Source organism: Cyprinus carpio, chromosome B17 (assembly GCF_018340385.1).
Source record: "Cyprinus carpio isolate SPL01 chromosome B17, ASM1834038v1, whole genome shotgun sequence".
NCBI classification, from domain to species: Eukaryota; Metazoa; Chordata; class Actinopteri; order Cypriniformes; family Cyprinidae; genus Cyprinus; species Cyprinus carpio.
Window position 1 is genome coordinate 8,407,892 of NC_056613.1, and position 21,146 is coordinate 8,429,037.

General features: G+C 38.2%; 1 protein-coding gene and 1 pseudogene across 1 annotated transcript in view; one reads left to right on the forward strand and one right to left on the reverse strand.

Annotated features, from left to right (window-relative positions):
- The window catches only part of LOC122140127 (HHIP-like protein 1), a 351,574-nt gene that overhangs the window by 43,526 nt on the left and 286,902 nt on the right, over window positions 1–21,146 (reverse strand). The window lies entirely within an intron of this gene.
- On the forward strand, window positions 1,862–19,554 carry LOC109109309 (annotated as a pseudogene).

Genomic DNA, 21,146 nt, shown 5'->3' on the forward strand with positions numbered 1-21,146 from the left:
TTTTATGTATTATAATTCAGATTCATTATCTGTGTACACAAGAACTGTCTCAAAAGATGCTTGCTGCATTCCCACAAATGCTCTTTTTAAAAAAACAGTGACCCGATAAGCCATAATTTTGTATTGTTTGTTTAAATCAAAGCTATTTTGAGCATTGCCGAAATCCCTCTGCCGATCGAGTTATTTTTGTATTAAAGTTATGTGGATATTTCATTGAAATTGTATATTTATGAGAGCACTTTTACAGTGCTAGACTGAAATTACATTCGTATTGGATGTTATTTTTTTTTCACACTGGATGCAGCAGGTGGCTTTTGGCGGTGTTATGTTTTTTTTTTGTCTGATGTATATGCGAACAAAATGAGCAGCAAACATTTGCATAAGTAAAGAAAATAGTTGCATATTTTTATGAAAAGGATACGTTATGAATTAGGGTCAGTAAAACAGTGTGTGCTGTTAACAACACAGTAACATTGTCTTTGCTATGATGTGAAGTGTTTCATGTGAACACAATACCTAAATCATTTGTGTTGAACTATACGCATACATTAAAACAATTTTGAAATCCAATTAAAAGTGTCCTTTATAAACAGATCTAGAATACACAACTACTGACTTTTTTGTATTTGTTCAGTTTAAAGCACAAAAAAAAAAAAAATCTGAAATGCTGATATTTTCCTATTTTCTTTTCAAATGCACTGCTTCTTTTGTGAATAAGGATTTGATGTTTGAATCCTTCATGAAATTCAATGTTCTGTGTAGCTCATCATCTGTATGTGGAACACATGAAGTTGTATTCTAGGACATACAATTCAGCCAATGTAAATATCTACTATTACTGTAGAATACCTGTAACTAGCATGCGTTTATATATTTTTAATAAGCTGTATGTAGCTGAAAATGGACCTGTATTTTAGCTAATAAAAATTCTAAATAAACTGCAAATAACCCTCTTGTAGATTTGAAATAAACCGAATCCTTCTCTTTGTATAGTCTCGGCTCCTTTTTGAACTAGAAAATAAACAGCAGAAAAAAGGGCAGAGTCTGCCATCTACTGGAGGTTTGCTGGAGTTGCAGTAATGTTTACGCATTGAATGACTTGAGTTTTTGTCTTTTCCAGCAAAGATCAGAGAAATTAGGTGTTTTACCTTTAGAATATGTTATTTCCCAACCCTAGAAGGTCAAACTAAACATTGTATGAGCTGTTTTATTCTTAATTCATTCTATACGAGGTTGCCCATTTCCCAACCCTGTATTAAATCTACGTAAAAATGTGTTTTCCTACATGCTCACAATTTGTAAATATATGAAAATATAAATGTATGAAGTAAAAAAGAGAAATCATACATTGTAAAGTGGTATAAAAATACGAATTATCGATTTATTAAAGTATTAACTATTATTAAACACATAATAAATCACATTAAAACACATTATAAACCACATTAAAACACATTATAAATTATAAATGGTTTACAACATTTATAGCTGTGCGTTACGTTTGTTGTGGCTGTGATTGACGGTTTCCTCCGCGAATCACGTCGCACAGACTTTATCCTTTTATGGTCACTTTATGAACCCAAAGTAAACTTCCAATCACAAGGCAAACAAGCCTTTTCTGTTTGTGTGGTCAAACCAACCTTGTAAATCTGACCGTACGGATCGACTCCTCTCACGACCAGTAAATTCACTGCAGACGGGTACCGCCTTAACGCGAACCAATAGATGCGTAACAGTTTAGCGATGTGAAATATATTTACGCTTTAACCAATTATCTCACACGTATGCAGTTGCGTGTGGAACATTACCCAATTACAATACGCTTCTGTACATGTTAAAGGCGGGACAAACGCACGAATGGGCCAATCCGCTTTTTGAAAATTGTATTGGGCGTGGCTTTGCCTCTGAGGTCAAGTTAGGTTTTACCAGCAGAGCGAGCAGAAGACAGAGAGGATTGAATTCCAGGTTGACAGGAGGATCCGTGCAGTCAATTGGAAGGTAGTTTTGCTGTTCAGTCTGATTAAATAATGTTTGCAGATGAGCACGAGGTGTTTATGATAGTTAAACATCATATAATAAGCCACGTGCCTGCAAATGCGTCGCAAATGTACGCTATAAAGGGTGTGTAATTCAACAAATTGCGAAATACAAGCATGCTGGTTATTAACACATTGAATGTGTCTCAAAATCTTGTGAGCAGCCTACCAAGGCAGCATATCTGGGCGTCGTAGGCGTGCTTAAAGGGTTCAGTACGCTCCCCAAAATGTTGTTGAACGTTTAAAATACTGTATGAACGTTTCAAATGTGCTTTAAAGAGATGTTAATGTAGTCAACTGACCAGGTTTTGAGACACCTGGGTCATAGACAGACAGACAGAATTATGAATGTATGTACATATGAATTAATGAATGAATGATTGGTTGTTTGGGTTGTAATGTACATATGAATGAATGAATGTATGGATTGTATGTTTCTTGAGTGTTTAAAAGTGTGTAATGTGAAGCGGTTGATCATCTCCTGGTGGGTTTGAATGAATGCATTGGGCCAAGCCGAGTTATTTTAAGGCATCAATCTGCTTAGATCATTATCTAATATACTGATCTCGTATTTTGATATGTACAGTTTATGTAGTTTGTTGCATGTCTTTTGCTATCTAATGCTGTCAGCCAGTGCTGCTGGTTCTCTTGTGGATCTTAAGTAGCTTACTTTTAAGTGTTTCAATCCAATTTGCAGTTCAGTAATACAATTAGGCCTGTCATTGTTTAGTAAATAGTTGGCTTGGGGGATTTGATGGACACATTCATGGTTGAAATATTGGCGGCTTATGTATTCGTCTCTGAGAAACAGCATTTTAAATAAATAAAATGGTCCAAATCATGTTTTTTCTATATTTTTGATTAATTCATGAGTTATTGGTATCATAACAACAACAAAAAAGCTTTCAAGATTTATGGTTTACTATATGCTATTGTGCATTGCCCAAATTTGTACAGTTAGAGAAGCCAGACCGTATTAGAAATAGGGCAAGAGCTGCCATAGGAGTCATTATTAAATTTAACTGCATGGAAGTTTTATGTTAATGACACAAGTTTGTTGTATTTGATGAGTTTCATGTAAGCCACATGTTCAGTGTTTACAAGGAAGTACCTGATTTAGTGTCCTTTAGCTCTCCGTAGCCATCCGTATAATCCCTTACAGAGACCATTAACCTTTCTTGGCAGTAATTCTAGGTTCAGAGATTATTTGGATGTGAAACATTCACATGTTTCTACCATTTTGTTATGAATATACTGTACCTAGTCCACTGGACCTAAATATTTATAAGAGTTGTAGAGTCAGTACTTCTCAGACTATTGGCTCATTTATTGTACAGCCTTCTAGGTTGCATGAAGCAGATACGAAACCTGGTCATGTTGTAGCTTGATTTTTACTTAAATTTTTACTGTAATTAAGTATAACCACATTTTATTTGTTTTTATTCATTTTGTTGCTTTCAACTTGCTATTTTTACAGCCATCCTCTCTCCCAGACCAGCAAGATGGGTAAAAAGAGCCGAGTGAAGACCCAGAAATCGGGGACCGGGGCCACAGCTGCGGTTTCTCCGAAAGAGATGATGAATTTAATCTCTGAACTGCTGCAGAGTGAGTATAAAATATTCTTTATGGCTGCATTCTTGTTCTGATATACTGTTGGATGAATTACTCTCATGAGGAGCAACACTCATGTGCATCACTGGTACACAAAAGGCTTTTGTGATTATGCCATAATCGCATTACATGATTGTTATAATATATTTTTTTTATGGCAAAAAGTATGCAGCTGGATACTGAAAATTGAGGTTCTTTAGTTAGAATGGTTTCTTTAAGTTTAAGAAAATCTATTTAGTATTTAATAATCTGAAGCTTTTATCTGAATGGTGCCACCTGAGGTTAAGTGCTCAAGGGTATGGTGGTATTTCATGGGATCGTTTGGTTATCAGTCCAAAGTTCACACAAAAATGAAAATTTGCTGAAAAGTTTTTTTTTTTTTAGCAATGGAGCAGATTTGGAGAAATGTACCATTACAACACTTGATCATGAATGGATCCTCTGTGGTGAATGGGTGCCGTCAGAATCAAAGTCCAAACAGCTGATAAAAACATCACAGTAATCTGCAAAAGCACCAAAAGCTGTGTGTTTGTAAGAAATTGAAAATTTCAAATGGTTGCTTCTGGCTAAAATGCAAGTCCTCTATCCATAATATTGTTTTCTCAAGTGAAATGCACAGCGTTTCGTTTTACAAGATGTTAATTGATAGATTGGAGTCATGTGGATTACTTTTTTACTTTGTTGTCATTTATTCTAACGGCACCCATTCACTACACAGGATCCGTTGGTGAGCAGGTAATCCATTTAATGCTAAATTTCTCCAAAACTGATGTAGAAATAAACTCATCTACATCTTGGATGGCCTGAATTTTAAGTAACTTTTCAGCAAATTTTAATTTATTTTTGGTGGACTATTTCTTTAATATGGAGCACTGAGCTGTTTCCCCCATAGTCAATAATTGTGTTTTGTTAATCTAAGCATAAGTGATTGTTAAATATACACTTATTGGAATGCTTTTATTTTCTTTCCCCCATTCAGAGTGTAGCAGCACTGCTCCCTCTCCTGGGAAAGAGTGGGAGGAATATGTTCAGATCCGAGCTCTGGTGGAGAAGATCCGTAAGAAACAGAAAGGTACAAAGTTGCTTCATATTAATATGATTTAACAGTTTTAAAGCTTTTACGTAGCAAGGTTTGCCTTGTGATTAGCCATTGGCCATTTTTAAGGAGTAAAGTATTATACTGTCCTAGTTTCAAGAATAAAGAGGTTGGAAAAAAGCAGATGGTGTGGAACACCCAGATGTGAAATTAATTCTGTCATTTACTTGTGCTTATGACTTTTTTTTCTGGATGAATGAGAAATTTTACAGAATGTCTTTAAAGATCTTTTCCCATACAATGCAAGTGAATAGAGATGGATCCTATAAATCTTCAAAACCTGTCAGAAAAGAACAATAAAAGTCGTCAGTATGGCTCATGCACTTTTTTTCAATTCTTTTCAAATGAAAGCTTGGCCATTTGTTTTTGGCTTGTTCATTTTGCTATCAAAATGTTTCAGAGCAACATGAGGGTGAATAAATGGCTTTTTTTGGTTCATTTAAGAGAAACATAAGAGTATGAGAAGTCTAATTAGCACAAAAGATGGCATGTTACACATTTCTTTATCTGATAGAATGACTATAATATGCTCATACACAATAAGTTATTGTACTGTGGCAGGTACAAAAATATCTTCGGTTACAGTGATGTGATGACTTGAGTAAGATCGTATCACATTATTTAATAAAATACTCAGTGGGAGTCTCAGAGATGTGCATTAGAACACATAAATATCCATTAGAATAAATGTTAGACAGCACTTTATGCAGCAGGATACACAAGAGTAATAGGTAGCACCGTTTAGGTCCACTTGTGTGGTTTTACACTAACATAATACAGCAGAGTGCTGTAGAATAATGGAAATCATTACAGAGAAAACTTCTCACGCTGATGTTCAGTATACATACAATAGCTAAATCAGCTTATGTTGGGATTGTATTATTTCCTCAGGGTTGTCAGTATCATTCGAGGGAACCAGGGAGGACTTTTTCTCCGAGCTGATGGCCTGGGCTGCAGAATGCGGGGCTTCTTGTGACGGTTTTGAGATCTCCAACTTTGCAGATGAAGGATATGGCCTGAAGGCCGCCAAAGATATCAAGGTTGGTTTCTTTTTCAGCAAGACCAGGGATTGTTTGTTGGTAAAATGGATAAAAGTCTATTTTAGTTAGACTTTTTAGACTGTTTTAGTTATACAGTATGTCGGATACATCTTGGTTTATTGTTTTTATGAGTTATGTTCCTGCAGCGCCTTTGTCTCTAAATGGGCTGTTCCTAGCCAAAATAAGCTGCAATATGAACCAGATCTCATGCTGGTAGTCTTTCTGGCATCAAAAACTTGTGTATTATCGAGATTCAGTCCATTGTGTGACATGCTGCCTTTTTCTGCCACCTACACCTACAGTAACTCATCTTATAGATTGGTTGTAGATACAGTAGATGGTAATTATTTGTGTGTTCCTTCTTGATGGTCAGTGACCAAGTGGTAATTATAGGTGTGTATATGTATCTGTCATAGCTGTTTTCATCATCGTCCTTGTTAAGGCTTTAGAAGGGAATATATAGAGGTTATTGATCACTGCACATCATACTTCACCTCCAGACTTGATTGAGTCAGTGTTCAGATGGATTTGAATGGCTGCTACATTGCCTCATTGACGTTTTCAGTTGCTTTTGCTAATTGCTAGTTATAAAATGCATTTAAAGAGGCTATTTAAAAAAAAAAAAAGGAATTTGAATGTCATGAAAGGACTAGCCCTGTAATTAAACTAAATTTGTATGTAACATTTTCTGTCCATTTCAGGCAGAGGAGCTGTTCCTGTGGATCCCTCGAAAAATGCTGATGACTGTAGAATCTGCCAAGAACTCTGTCCTTGGTGAGTTTGTATAGTTGTAGCAATGTCAATCTTTGACCTCAAACTCTGACAATGGCATGTCACATCTCTCCCCACAGAGAAAATGTAGACCACATTTATATAAATGTTACTTTATTGTTCCAGGAATGTTAAATACAACTTTTAGCTCTGTCGACAGCATCTGTGACATGCTGTTGATTACCACAGAAAATGTATTAGACTTAAATTTTTTTCATGTTTTGTTTTTAGCTTTATTTCAATTACTGAAAATGATTTTTGATAGTTTTAGTTAACAATAACAACACTGGTTGGAACACAGATATGGTTTTCTGAACTGTCTGCACAATGGTACATTTTAATAATGGTACCAACTGTTTACATGACCTGATACGAACTCCTTTAATTCTCCTGAGTGTGGTTCCTGGTTGCAGTCTTAGGCTTTCAAACATATGAAGCTTTCAGCTCAATTACACAGGTCCAAATAAAAACCTAGTGTGATAGCAAAAGTGAAAAGAACCATAGTTGTGTCTAGAAAACGTTTGCAGACTGACTCCTAAACTCACCTTTTATTCACAGGGCCGCTGTACAGTCAGGACCGGATCCTGCAGGCCATGGGCAATGTGACTCTGGCTCTACACTTGCTGTGTGAACGGGCCAATCCCAGCTCACCTTGGCTGCCCTACATCAAGACCCTGCCTGCTGATTATGACACACCCCTGTACTTTGAAGAGGAGGAAGTGCGCCACCTGCTGGCCACACAAGCCATACAGGACGTACTCAGTCAATACAAAAACACAGCACGGCAGTATGCCTACTTCTACAAAGTCATCCATGTAAGTCACATAGATTCTCTCTTAATTGTTGGCGTATATGTACAAAACTATCTTCAGTTGACTCATAGAGTTGTGCTCATATGTATGGCAGTTTTGATGAGTGCGCCAGTGCAGTGACTGATAGCCCTATCTGTCTCTCATACATGGACTGCCAGCCGTTTGAGTGCAGGGCTCTTTAAACAATCAGCGCCACAACTTATTCAGACTCTCTAGCCACATGAATAGCTGTCCTTTACACTGCTGTCTGCTGAGGTGAGGAAATCCAGTTTTAAAAGGATCCCTGCCGTTGAAGGCACATTGGAGATGGGTAAAAGGAGCTTTATAATGCCCTCTTGCACCCAATTTCAGGGCCCCTGATAAGCTGCCATTGACATGGCTCAGAGACAGTGCCACAGTGGCAATCTTTGGCCAGTAGGGGGAGATGTTTACCCCTTAATGTAGTTTCAAAGCAAAACATAAATGAGCATGAATTAGTTTGCATGCATGTGCAAAATTGTTAGATTTCGATGTTAGAAAAGACTGTGATATGCCAAATGGTATGATAGCTTTTGCTCTGTTTTAATAAGGAACAATTGAAATATATTTTTAGACTAGAATATCTTCTTGTCACTTCAAAAGTAAAGACATTTACTTGTTTCCCACAATTCAAACTAAACGGTAAACAGAAATGTTGAGTTTTGTTCTTAAATAAGTCCAGTGAAATATCTGTGCTTAATATTCAGTGGTAGCCTTACCTCTTAAGTTTTAAAACACGTTCTTTCCATTTTGGTTACAAAAAGTGCATTATATGACCATAAAATTTTATTTCAGTGTTGTGTTGAAAATCTTGAATATGCAGATTTATGATTATTAAATCACACATTGAGATGGCAGTTCATTTCAATGGGACTGTAATCTGTCCAATAAATTTTATCCCGTTTCTTGGACCTCCTCTTGGCTATTAAGGAAGCAATAATATGCTCTTCCAGTTCTCCCCAATTTTCATTCAAAATCTCTGCTGGTACATTTTGTTTCTTTCATTAGATGACTGTCAATTAGGGAAAAGAAACTAATATTTCACATTACTGTCAAGATAAGGCATCAAATATTCATGCAAAGAGTTAATGTATTTGTCATTTTGTCTGCAAATCTGCTGACATTTTCTTTATTAAATGTTTTCTAGTTTATAAAAGGGGGTTGGAGTGTAATTAGGAGCAGTATTATTGTTTCTCGTACTCTGTTAATAACTTTAATCAAGTGTATTTATACCGTTTTCTATACAGCGAATGAGACCAATAACAGGAAACACAATAAACTGGGATATATGCATCTGCTACTTTAAGCCGTTGGCATCAGTCATCAAAAAATAAATCAATTTGCATATGCATTGAACGTTTTATTGTCCATTAGGTGGCAGAAGTGAGTTAAGCATCTAAATATACTGGTCTAAATGAAACACTACTTCCTATGAAACGAACTTGGTTAAAGTTTGTATTGCTAAAATCAAGCTGGAGGACCTCATGACCTATTGGTGTAATGAATTCCACACTGGTCGCACTTTTTAATGAACAAAGATTCAGTCTGAGTGCATTCGAGTAGGAGTTCAGAGTGAAATGAACATGTAACTTTTTTTTTTTGGCTTATCTAAACCTCTGTATTTTTTCTAGAGAGGTTCTGTTGAGGGGGAGGGTTGTCTTGCTGGCCCTTCGGTGAGTGTCCTGTCCGCTCCTCTCCTCTCGGCTCTTCAGGTTGGGAGCCAGTGTCACTGTAATGACTACTGTCAATGTCAGCCTCTCTTCTGAGGCGGCCGCAGATGACCGGGCTGGAAAATTAGCTTGTCGCATTGGCTTTGAATTGAATTGACCTGATTGTACCTTCCACACATGACTGACAACCCCAGCATCCCCCCCTTTTCTACTTCCTCCCACTGCCTGCTTTATCTGGTCCCTGCCTCCCCCCTCCTCCTGGCTTCTCCTCGGGAAGAACTGAGAAAGCAAGGCCCTTCACCTGCAGGAATTGAGGAGCTTTTTATATATATTTGCCTGCGTGAAGAGGGATATGCTGTTGTCAACGCCAGGTGCCCTCCGAGGAGTATCAGAGCGCCTCCCGTGTCCGCGGGGGACCAATGATAGCCGTGCGTTCCTCGCTGGGGCTGTATGCGTGCGTGTGTGTGGGGGAGGTGAACCTCATAAGGTGACCCCGGAATGCAGCGAATGCAAAGTAACCTTGGTGTGCTGCATCTGCCGCTGTTGATGAGAAATGAACAGGGTCCCAGTGGTATGCTCTCATCCCACCCCCTCTCTCTGCACCTGGGAAGATATCTGTCTGACCTTCCTGATGCAGCTCTGAAAATGAGGGAGAGTTTGCAACGTCGAACGACGACGTTCGTTTCATCATTTTTATGCACAAAGTCGAATGTTGAAACAGGCGACGTAACGGAAGTAAGGATTAAAATCAATCCCGTTTGAACCTCAGCATGTGCACGGATGACGAGCTCTCTAATGTCGGCCAGTGCGGCGGATGGGGTGCTTGGGGATCTCGGCTCCAGAAAGACCTCCTGGAGGCCACCGGCCAATTAGCCGCGTTTCCCGCCGTCCTCGTTAAGGAGAGCAGGCGCTCGTGGTGGGAGCTTTTGTTTTCTAATTGATTTACAGGGCCGTTCCCCCCTCGTCTCTCTCTGAGCCGCGGTGCCATTGTGGCACATGATGAATTACCTCTCTCTGGTGATGCTAATGCATCACAAGCTGAACCTGCAGCGGTGCAGCTGCCCTTTATCTCCAAAAACTACACCTCATCAAACGCGCCGTCTAAAACTCCCTCCGTTTCCTCTCAAACTACCCTTTATGTGCACACATCCTACATTTTTCCAGACTAGAGGCCTTATCCTAACCTACAGTGCTCTGAGGGATCCGGGCAGACCTCTTCATGGCCTTTCTGCAGCCAGGTTTGCCCTTCCCCCTGAGGTTTATCACTCTGTTCAACTAATTATTGCCTTAATTGAATCTATTAAGGTACTCGGGCATGCGAGTATTCAGCTCTCAGAGGGCTGAAAATATCATTAATGGCACTTTAACCCTTTTCAGGTGGCCTATAATGGTTACCGATGCTCAACGATGTTTTTTATCCTCTTTGTGTAGCTGGCCTCAGCACATCTTCCTACAGGAAGTTGGAGAACCGTTTGAGACTCTCTGGAGAGTTGCCCTATTACTTCCGTCAAAACTTGTAATATGCTCCCCCCTCCCCCTTCCATCCTTACATGAACCACTTCCCTTCATCTGCAGCGTGAGGCTCAAACCAAGTCACTGAATTCTTACTCGATGGCTTTACCCAATGCTTATCTTTTAATGGTTGTCCATCATCCTACATGAGCGCTGCTACCAAGTCAGCCTGTTGCCAGAATTGGGGTTAAAATGAAAGGAAGTGGACAGACTTTGCTCTGTTATTATATCGTGCTTTATGAATTCATAGCTGGCCTGTAGACCTTCATTCACCTGAGCGTGTTAGACCTTTGCCTGGTTGCTTACAGTGGGGACAACTGAAGTACAAGTTCCTATGCTCTGCTGTAGGGCTACAGCAATATCAAAACTGGACTGTACTCTGCCGACACACTGAGTCATAAAGATATGATGTGGCCACATGGTATCACCGTCTTCACCCCGTGTGTGTGGGTTCTAGAGCAGAGAGAGGGAATACAGGGCTCAATTAGTGTCAGGGAAGTTGATTAATGGGGAGAGAGATGTGGAAGGTAAAAGTTAGCCGCTACTTCTGAGCGCTTGCATTTCATGCTTCTATTCCTCAGTTTGTGAGCCTAATGGTGCAACTTGGTTGACAGAAGGAGTTTGCGCCCCCTTTCCAGTAAGCACACATACGTCTCGGAGACATCTGTGAAGGAGCGCATTACCTGGAAACCATTGCATTGTATTTGAAAGGATCCTTCAAAAAAAAAAAAACATCCATTTACTTACCTTGTTGTCATTCCAAACCTGTATGACTTTTTTTTTCCCATGGAACACAAAAGATGCAGTGTTCATTCTGCTCTTTCCATACAACAAAAGCTTGTAGCATGAATTTAAAAGCACCATAAAAGAAGTCTTCTGATGTCATGCAATAATGACAAACATTATAATTTATATTACTATTCACTGATTTTTTATTTTATTTTTTTGTACTGTTTAAGCTTAATGAGTCTTGATTGGCTACTGCAGGGATTTCCCTTTTTTTTAACCTCTTTGACCTAAAATATTTACTCTGAGATTTTATCTTACATTTCACTTCTGTTCATATGCTCTCCATATAACCATGTATGTGACAAATAAAAATCTTGAATCTTGAATGTTAATATTTTAATAATTTAACGAAATATTATATATATATATATATAAACTAATAAAATATTTCATTTTGTGTGGAAAGTGTTATTTGTTTAAAAAACATTATTATTTTTTAAGTCATTTAATTATCAGCTTTTCATCAAGCCATGGTCAGCTGTTTGTCGTTTGAGTATTACATTTTCAAACATTTGCTGGATGTTGATTTAACATTCACTGCAATGGTTTAGCAATGTTAATCTTTAAAAAAACAGCATCCTACAGTTGAAAACCCTCATGTCGCAGAGATGGGTTTTTTATCTTTTATTAAGGAAGTTATTTTGTATTCAGATCTGTAAGTGATTTGTCATTTGAAGTCTGCCGAGTTCACTTTTTCTTTTATGTTGTTTTGGTTCCAGTATCTGTTGGGCAATTTTATCACTCATTCTGTGTGATGGACTGATCACCTGAGTCGTGATTATGATATTCAAGCACAAGCTTTTTGATGTATTGTGCTATATACATATAAGCACCATTACGGTTTGCACGGTACCTCATTGTGGAGTACGGTGCTTCATTTCACAGGACAAACGCCACACACACAGCCGTGAGAGCACCTGTGGGGGAAAAGAAGAATATCCTTCACTCTCAGCTTCATACCTACGTCTATTTTTATGGCTCATTTTGCATGTTCAGGAGAGTGCTACGGGCCGGCTGAATTAGACCCTGGCATTCTTTGCTCCCTACTTTCTTTTTTTTTCTTTCTACGGGATTGTAGCTTTTTTTTTTTTTTCCTCTCCATGACACCCGCTGCAAATGAGCCCTTGGAGGGAGCGAGTCTGTGGCTTTAAATGTAGATTTCTGTGGCACCAGTGGCTCTCTGTCCACACAAATTGATGAAGCAGATTTATGACGGCTGCTGGGCACAACAAATTAAGTTGACAGTGATGTATGGGGGGCTAATGCCACCATGATCCTTGCATAGCACCACTGGACGCTCTCTGCCTGGCTACACTCTTGTTAGGATCTGTTAGGCAGCCACATAATGAAATTCCACTGACTGATTTGTGTTTTTTTTTTTTTCTTGCTCTCTCTTTCTTTCCTCCTTTCTCCGTCTACCTCCATATCTCCTTCTGTCTTGTCCTTTATTCTCTCTTTTCTCCTTTTTCTTTCCCTCCACTCTCTGTGTTCTTCATCTTCAATTCCCAGACTCATCCGAACGCCAGCAAACTGCCCTTGAAAGATGCTTTTTAACCTTTGACGACTACAGGTTGGTTGAAATGTCCTACCATGTTAAAAAAAGTGGAAGTTCTCTTCCCTGCTGAGGTTCAAAAAAAGAAAAGAGCAGGAAGACGAGCCGTAGGTTGGTTGTAGGGCTACGCGATGGCCTTTAAAAATGAGGCGTTTGTTCTCATTGTTCTTTCATTAGCACCAAATTATCTGTGAAGGAATAATTTATCATTGGTCCCCTTTCATCTTTAGATTGTTTGAATAGGATGCAAGTCTGTGCTCCCGTTGGGTAATGTGTGAAGAGAATGGAATAGCGTCTTGTCACAGCTAATGTTGTCTTCGGTGGACTTCATGAAGTGTCTTTTAATAAATTATGCCCAGATTATTTAGACTAGATAAGACCTTTTTTTTTTCTTCAGGACCAATCAGATATAAGGTCATTTTATTGCCTAATATGCAGACTATTAAAGCAGCTATATTCTGTACTTTTTAAAAAATATTTTTTCCGAAGTTTACTTGTAATGTAGTAAGATAGTTTTATGACCATTTTCCACCCTTGCTTTGGCTTTAAGAATGAAACAGGATATTTTTTACTCATATACATTTAAGAATTCTAATATGCAAATGACCCATGTTTTGATTGGATAACCCTTTTGCATGAAAAATGAACATCAAATTTATACATACATCTATGCATGTTCTGGGTGGACTGGGAAGGAAATTTTGTTTTGGGTGTACATTAAACTATATTTAATATTGAACCAGTTTTGAATCTGTAATGAAGCAATGGCATTTGTATATCAGGTGGGCAGTGTCCTCTGTGATGACCCGTCAGAACCAGATTCCTACAGCAGACGGAAGTCGGGTCACACTGGCCCTGATCCCTCTCTGGGACATGTGCAACCATACCAATGGCCTGGTGAGTTTGCAGCGCTGCTTCAAAATGAACACAGAGCTCCCCATCAAAAATCATTTATGAGTAGCAGAAAGCTTTTGCAACCAATTGAGTTTAACCATTTTTCTATAAATTCCTGCATGACATGGATGTTTACAGTGCTTTCACTTGTACTGCAGTCTTGAAGTACAGAAAAAAAAAAAAAAAAAAAAAAAACATTTACTTTTAAGGAATGCAAGAGCATCTAATGTGATTTTTCGGTAGATTATGCCATCATCCCAAGGGATCTTTTATATTTATTTGGATAATTTATCTTTGATTGCGCTTTGTAGCTCTTGCCACAGAGCAATATATCGCCTCTGTTCATATGATTCTGTAATGCACTTATATCCTAAAATGAAGTTTTGTTTCCAATTATCATGTGCATTGAAAATCACGGTCATTAAAATGTGTAATGAAATGGGTTTTCTGGTAATCCCATGGTTAAGGTTTAATAAAAACACAATGTATGTGTTGCGGCAGTGTTTTTCGGACAATTTACTTATGATTATCACTGATTTAGTTGATTTCTTGAAGATTTTAAGAGATTTAATAGTGAAGGATTGTATTTGTTAGGGTGCGTTAATTTAATAGGTTGACTCTATAACTTTTAATAAGTGGCGTTTATTTGTTGGATTTGCCCTGTTGTTTTGTTTTATTGATTTTTTTCTTACCCACAGAAGAAATATTTCATAAACTGGCCTTGCAGTTGTAATCCCTAAATGTTTATAATCACCATTTTTAATGTGCTAATTATATTTTACATTTTATGTTAAAGTAGCACAAAAGTTTTTGCTGACCATTTATGGCTGATGGTCTGATAACAAATGGACAGTGCTAAGGTGTCCAAAATGTTTCAGTCACTCATCTTTTAAAATATACCTCAGGTGTATATTAAGTTACTCAAATATTAACAAAACCTGTTCTGTTCTGTTCTGTCCTAGATTACTACTGGCTACAATCTAGAGGATGACCGATGCGAATGTGTGGCTCTCAAAGACTACAAAGAGGGTGAACAGGTGAGACTTACAACAACTATCACAGCAGCTCAACCATCTTAAGATCACAATTAGGGTAGCAGAATATCTCCGACAATATCACGTCTACCCATGTGATTGACATAATCAGCGTGTGGATTTCGTGCCATGCTCTGTCCAACTAATGCACTTGTACATTTTCAATTTCTATTCGCGCACTTTCACCTCGGTGCTATTGCTGTATGCTTGTGCTTCCGTGATGCATTTATCAGCCAGCGGCCATTATGGAGGCCCGGGGGTAATATAAGAGAGCGGAGGCATTCAGATCCAGCCATGGGGAGAGCGGATATGCGGGGCACACAGTGACAGGCCAGGTATACACCCCCCCACTCCAGAATGTGAATTATTTGATAAGATTCGCAGAGACAGCCGGTGGAAGAAGAAAGCGAGTGCGGGGGCTGGTGTGTGGGGCTCAGACAAGCGTTGGGGGGAGTAGGAGGGGACGTTTCTGGAGCGTCACTCCATACAGAGCCGTTTGATCCCTGATTCCTGCTGCTGATTTCGCACTGGGCCGGAACTCAATGTGGAGAGGCAGAGAACATAAAATTGAAAACTGTGCTTTTCTCGCCCCCTCTCTTTCTCTCCAGCACTGTTTTATCTCTCTCTTTCACACTCTCTTTGCACAGCGCTATCTGTAAATGTTGCGGATGTACTGTTTAGCGGAAGACGTGAGTGGTAGTTTGGGAAGGACGTTTTCAGCAATAAATTGCCACTGGTTAATATCACATCCGTTCCCATAGACCTGGGCATCCATGAGTCCATGAAATGAAGGGCAGTGCGTTACTGTAGTAATGTGTTGTTGTAATGTGTTATGTCAAAGGTTTTCCGGTTTCTCTCCCCTCAGATCTACATATTCTATGGTACGAGATCCAATGCAGAGTTTGTGATCCACAATGGTTTTTTCTTTGAAGACAACGCACATGACCGCGTGAAGATTAAGCTGGGTGTGAGCAAGAGCGAACGTTTGTATGCCATGAAGGCCGAGGTTCTGGCTCGTGCTGGGATTCCTGCGTGAGTATCCTGTATAGGAATGACAAACCACATGATGTTCGTCGAGTCAGATGTTTGTTTTTCTTTTGTTCTTTTCTTTCTTTTTTTCTTTTCATTATTTCTGTATTGTTCAGTCTAGTTTTAATTCCATAAAAACCCATTAGACCTCATAATTGTACCTCAGACTCTTTATTGTTTTAGTTTATTTTTTGCTGATAATAATTCTGACAATGAGCCGCTCTTCATAGCACTACTTGAGCTACAGTGCCTTTAAGAATTATTTGCTTTAGATAAGCCATGAAAAGTGTCATAATGTGATTATAAACCAAGTGAATAGGAAGTTTGAATAGCCACTTAAAGACAAAAAATTGGCTAATAACTTTATTTGGATAACTGCTATATGATTAAAAAAAAATATATATATTATTAATTGATAGATGACATCGATTTGTTTTATTTTGTATTATTTAGGGTGTATTTTTTTAGAGGGTGGCAGTAATTCTGGAGGGGAGTTTACATGTAATTTTTTTCCCCATACACTGTTTTTTTTTTTTTTTTTTTTTTATCTTCTTGTTTTTTTTTTTTTTTTTTTTTTAAGGTGTAAGGTTTTCTCAAGTTAACATCCCTTTCAATCCCCCCAGTAGAGTCACACTGCTGCAGGAATCATCATCCAGTTGTAACAGAATTACAAGTGCTGTAAAACCTCTTCTATTGTGGCATAATACTATCAGTGAATTTTCTGTCACACCGATCAATATTCTTTAAGTCTCCAAAACAAAATCCACACAGGCCCATATGAAATTACCTTTTGATTCAGGTCATAGCCGAGATGCTCCTTTTCATCCCACTGTAAGTCATCACAGGAAGAGGCCATAGATATGCTCCAGTTAATTAAACGGTAAATTATAAATGATTGAGCGTGTTTTTTAAAAATGCATCAAGTTCAGTGGCCTCTCATCGCTTTAGATCAATCAGTTGTCATGCGACGGGGAGCAGAGCTGTGGTCTCGTGCAGGCAGGAGGCTTCCATTAGCACCTGCCCGTTCCACTGGAGTTAATTGGGGTTTAATTTTGAGAGAAGTGGGGGGGAAGTCAGTTGAAGTAACACCCTGTTTTGAAACCCTCTCTGGTTCTTCTGCACCTCAGGTCCCAGTGTCTTTGCCCTGCACTGCAGTGAGCCGCCCATAACGGCTCAGCTCCTGGCCTTCCTGCGTGTCTTCTGCATGACTGAAGGTAAGAATCTTTGTTTGTCCCGATACCTTGACGTCTGGCACTGAGGTACACCTGTGGGCCATAAAACAGGAAATGAGATGCCGTATTTCATATCACATTCTTACATTAAACTAGTTAGGACAACAAAGCCTAAACAAGTGTCCCTCAGGTGTCTAATTGGTCAAGACAGTGCAGCAGATGTGTGGAAGGACTGATCCAGAGTAACTAGTTAGGACTTAATAAGAAGTTTTCTATGTAGGAGAAGCAAGGTGTTTTGTCAATAAACGAATCCCAAGACAAGCAAGGCCATGTCCTCTGGGCAAGAACCTCTTAAGTCTAAAAGCTGATACATTATTCAGAATTTTTATGTTAATTTTTGTTCACAAAAAACGAAGCGAAGCCCCTGTGCGGGGGGCTTCTATTTTTACTAGTGTGACAGGATTCAGCGTGTGCATGAGCAAAAGCACTCGTTCGGGCAAGCCCTTTCATCTCGTTAGCAGCCGTGTAATCATACCTTACATAATCGCCGCAGATCAGACCTGCCTGCTCACTACAACGGCAGATTACTCCCTTAACCAGAGAGGTGTGCATTTCTGATTGCAGAGGAACTCAGGGACTACCTGGTGGGCGATCACGCCATCAACAAGATCTTCACCCTGGGCAACACTGAATTCCCTGTCAGCTGGGAAACGAAATCAAGCTGTGGACGTTCCTGGAAACACGGGCTGCGCTGCTTCTCAAAACCTACAAGACGACCGCAGAGGTGCTGGAAGAATGGCAAACAATCTTTGAACTTCCACACAGATTTTATAAAACATCTTTAAATAGTTTAAAAAGTTTAGTTGCATAGGGAACAATGGTAGTAACGTTCTTCTATTTGCTGCTCAAGCAATACTTCTTATCAATTTTAAAAGCAGCTGTGTTGGGGGGTTTTTACATAAATGTATTTACCTTTGAATAGTCCTTACTGAATAACATATCTAAAAAAAAAATTTCTAATACATATGTACAAACGTACATACACATATTAACTTATCTAAATGAGGACATTGCATAGACTTCTATTTTTTTTTTTTTTTTTTTTTTTTTACATATAGTTAAACATTTTGTAACTTTACCATAACCCACACCATAACCCTAACAAAATAGTCCTGCTTTTTTTTTCTGTGAATACCAAATATGCTTTATAGTTCTGTACATAGTCAAACCAGAAATTATTCAGACACCAGATATAATTTTGGAATTTTTCAATTATGATTTATTGTTGTTTTTTTTTTCTGTGAAGAAATTATTCAGACACCAGATATAATTTTGGAATTTTTATAAAGGAAACTGTGACATAATATACCCAATAATTTTTCATACAGTGTACTACCAGTAAAATTTGGGCCCAAAAATTATTCAGACGTGTTCGAAGACACTTTTGAACAAATGACCATGTTTTGCTTAAGTGTTTTTCTTTTATTGGTAATGCAACCTTTTTTAACACCACAGACTGAACAAAATGAAGCATTGCATTAAAATTGGTTGACCTAAATTGGTATTATATAATTTGTGTACTTAAATTTAACAGCTGACAGCTATCCAGCCTAATTCATTACATACCTTTCTATCGAAGTTATCTGACATTAGCAAGATAAATTTGTTCTGACACAGTTTAATTCATTCTGTTTCATTCTAAAAAGCAGTAACTGCAGAAAGTTTGGCATAAACTTCATTTTGTAATCAAGCCATTTTGTTTCCGATTGGTTAACAATAATGATCAGGTTTAACCAATCGTTATTAGTTTAAGATCTCTGTTGTGTTATATTCAGGAGGAACCGCTTCCATGCTGGAGAAGCCTGACCTGTCCCTGCACTCCCGCACTGCTATAAAGCTACGGCTGGCGGAAAAAGAGATTCTCGAGCGCGCAGTGTCAAGCGGTCGGGCCAAGCGCCTGCACTTCCAGAAGCAGCTGGACGAAGGGGCCCCTCTGCCACTGTACGAAGAAAGCGACATCGCCCTTTTGGAGAACGCAGATGCTAAACTCCCCATAATCCTGCGTAAACTGGAAGAAGAAGACGAGTGTGTTCAGGAGGAGATGAACCTGGCTCAAATCAAGCCGGACGCTGCCTGCCTTGGACTCCTCCATAACCCGTTCTTAATGGCCAGTGTAAAAGATCTCAATGGTACTCAAGAGGATCCTCCAGGAGGTGATGCGGTGGTGAAAGAGAGTAAGGTTGAGAAGCATGACCCGAGTACCAAACGAACTGAAGGTGAACCAAAAGATGGCGGCAAATAGTCATAACCAGCGCACAGTGGCAATCTTAGTTCCTGCTATTTTATTTATTTTCGTTTAAGAGACTCACAAATAGGAGCAAAAGCTTTCTAAACTAAAGCAGTGGATTTCAGTTAAAATGTTTTTTTTTTGTTTGTTTTGTTTATTAAATGCAGCTTAAGTATGAGCTAGCTCAAGCTATAAGAAGCCTGTTGTTTGTTTTTACTTAGTTTTGTTGGAGTTTTTTATCAGTGCCACATTTGGTTTCTTTTGTAGTAGCTTCGCACCGTTCTGCCAGTAAAAGTGGTAACAAGGTTAGGAAGTAACCAATCATATGGACTCCCATCTAGATGAAGGCTTTCTCGGGACTTCACTAAATGAAAGAAAAATATATATGAGACTTTAAACATGGTACGTTGCCAAGGATGTTTCTGTTTTAGTCATCTAAAATGCTGACTGGGAATTTACTTTCTCTTTACCCAGCCGTTGCTGTAGATCATGCCAGTTACGTACTTTACGTTTAGTGCTGCCCTGACAATCATTACGCTTATGTTCTGACATTGATCTGTAAAGAGATCATCACTGCCTCGCTGCATGCTAGTACTTTACTTTACTCCGCATAAAAAGTAAGGTTATTGAAAGACGTCAGTCCCAAAAAAAAAAAGTATATATTTTTTATGCACTTCAGAGAACAGTCAGTGCATTCTCAAAGTCAGCATTAGTTTTGGTTTTGGTTTTTAGTAACCATACTCTGAATGTAATTCAAGGTTTTTATGTTAAAGCTATTCACTCTTCAATTTGTTTATATATATATATATATATATATGTATGTGTATATGTGTATGTGTGTTTCTTAATAAGTATATATATATATATATATATATATATAATATATATATATATATATATATATATATATATATATATTTTTTTTTTTTTTTTTTTTTTTATTTTTTATTTTTTAATCCTCCTGTGCTTATGAAACATTTTCAGTTAATGGACATCGAGACTATGATCTCAGAGGACTAACTTCTCTCATACTGTATGTGATCTTTGGGAAACCTTATTTTTGGGAAACCTCTTAATTTTTTTTATGCAAGTATTCGCTGCAACACCAAAATGATCTCTCGCATTTGTCATGCAACTGTTGTGGTCATTTTTAAGCCTTAACGAATGTCATTTAGTTGGATTTCAGATATAGAAACATTGATCCAGGATGTAGATGTGCATCACCCACAAGGCAAAACTCTGTTCCTGTCAGCTTTTAAATAACAACACATTGGGGGCTATTAATTAAAGAAATATTTCACCCAAGAAGTTAGAAATCTGCCATTATTCACTCACCCTAATGTTGTTTCAGATATGTCTATTGTTATTTATTTACTGAGCACTGTATTCAAAGTCTTTTAAAAGCTATATGATACAGTTTGGTCAGTTATTTACCCAAAGCTAAGCAATTATTTACTGATAATCTTCCATCTCTTCCTCATACAAAGCTATAATATGGCTTCGGGAGACTTCTTTTTTTATTTAGCTTTTTAGCACAACTTTCAAAGGGATGCATAATAATATAATATATTTAAAAAAGAAGTAACATAATATATAGGGTATAATATGAGGGTAAGTAAATAATTAAAATTTTTGGGTGAAATCATTATTAAATTCTAGAGCTGTTCCTCTACCCAGTCACATGATCCATCAGTAATGACTTGTATTAAGTGATGAGAAATTAATCAAAATATCCGAATATGCCCCCAGTGTTTTGTTATCCTTTTGAAGTTGTGTACATGGCAATGGAATACAGAAATGGAAATGACATTTTCAGTTCAAGT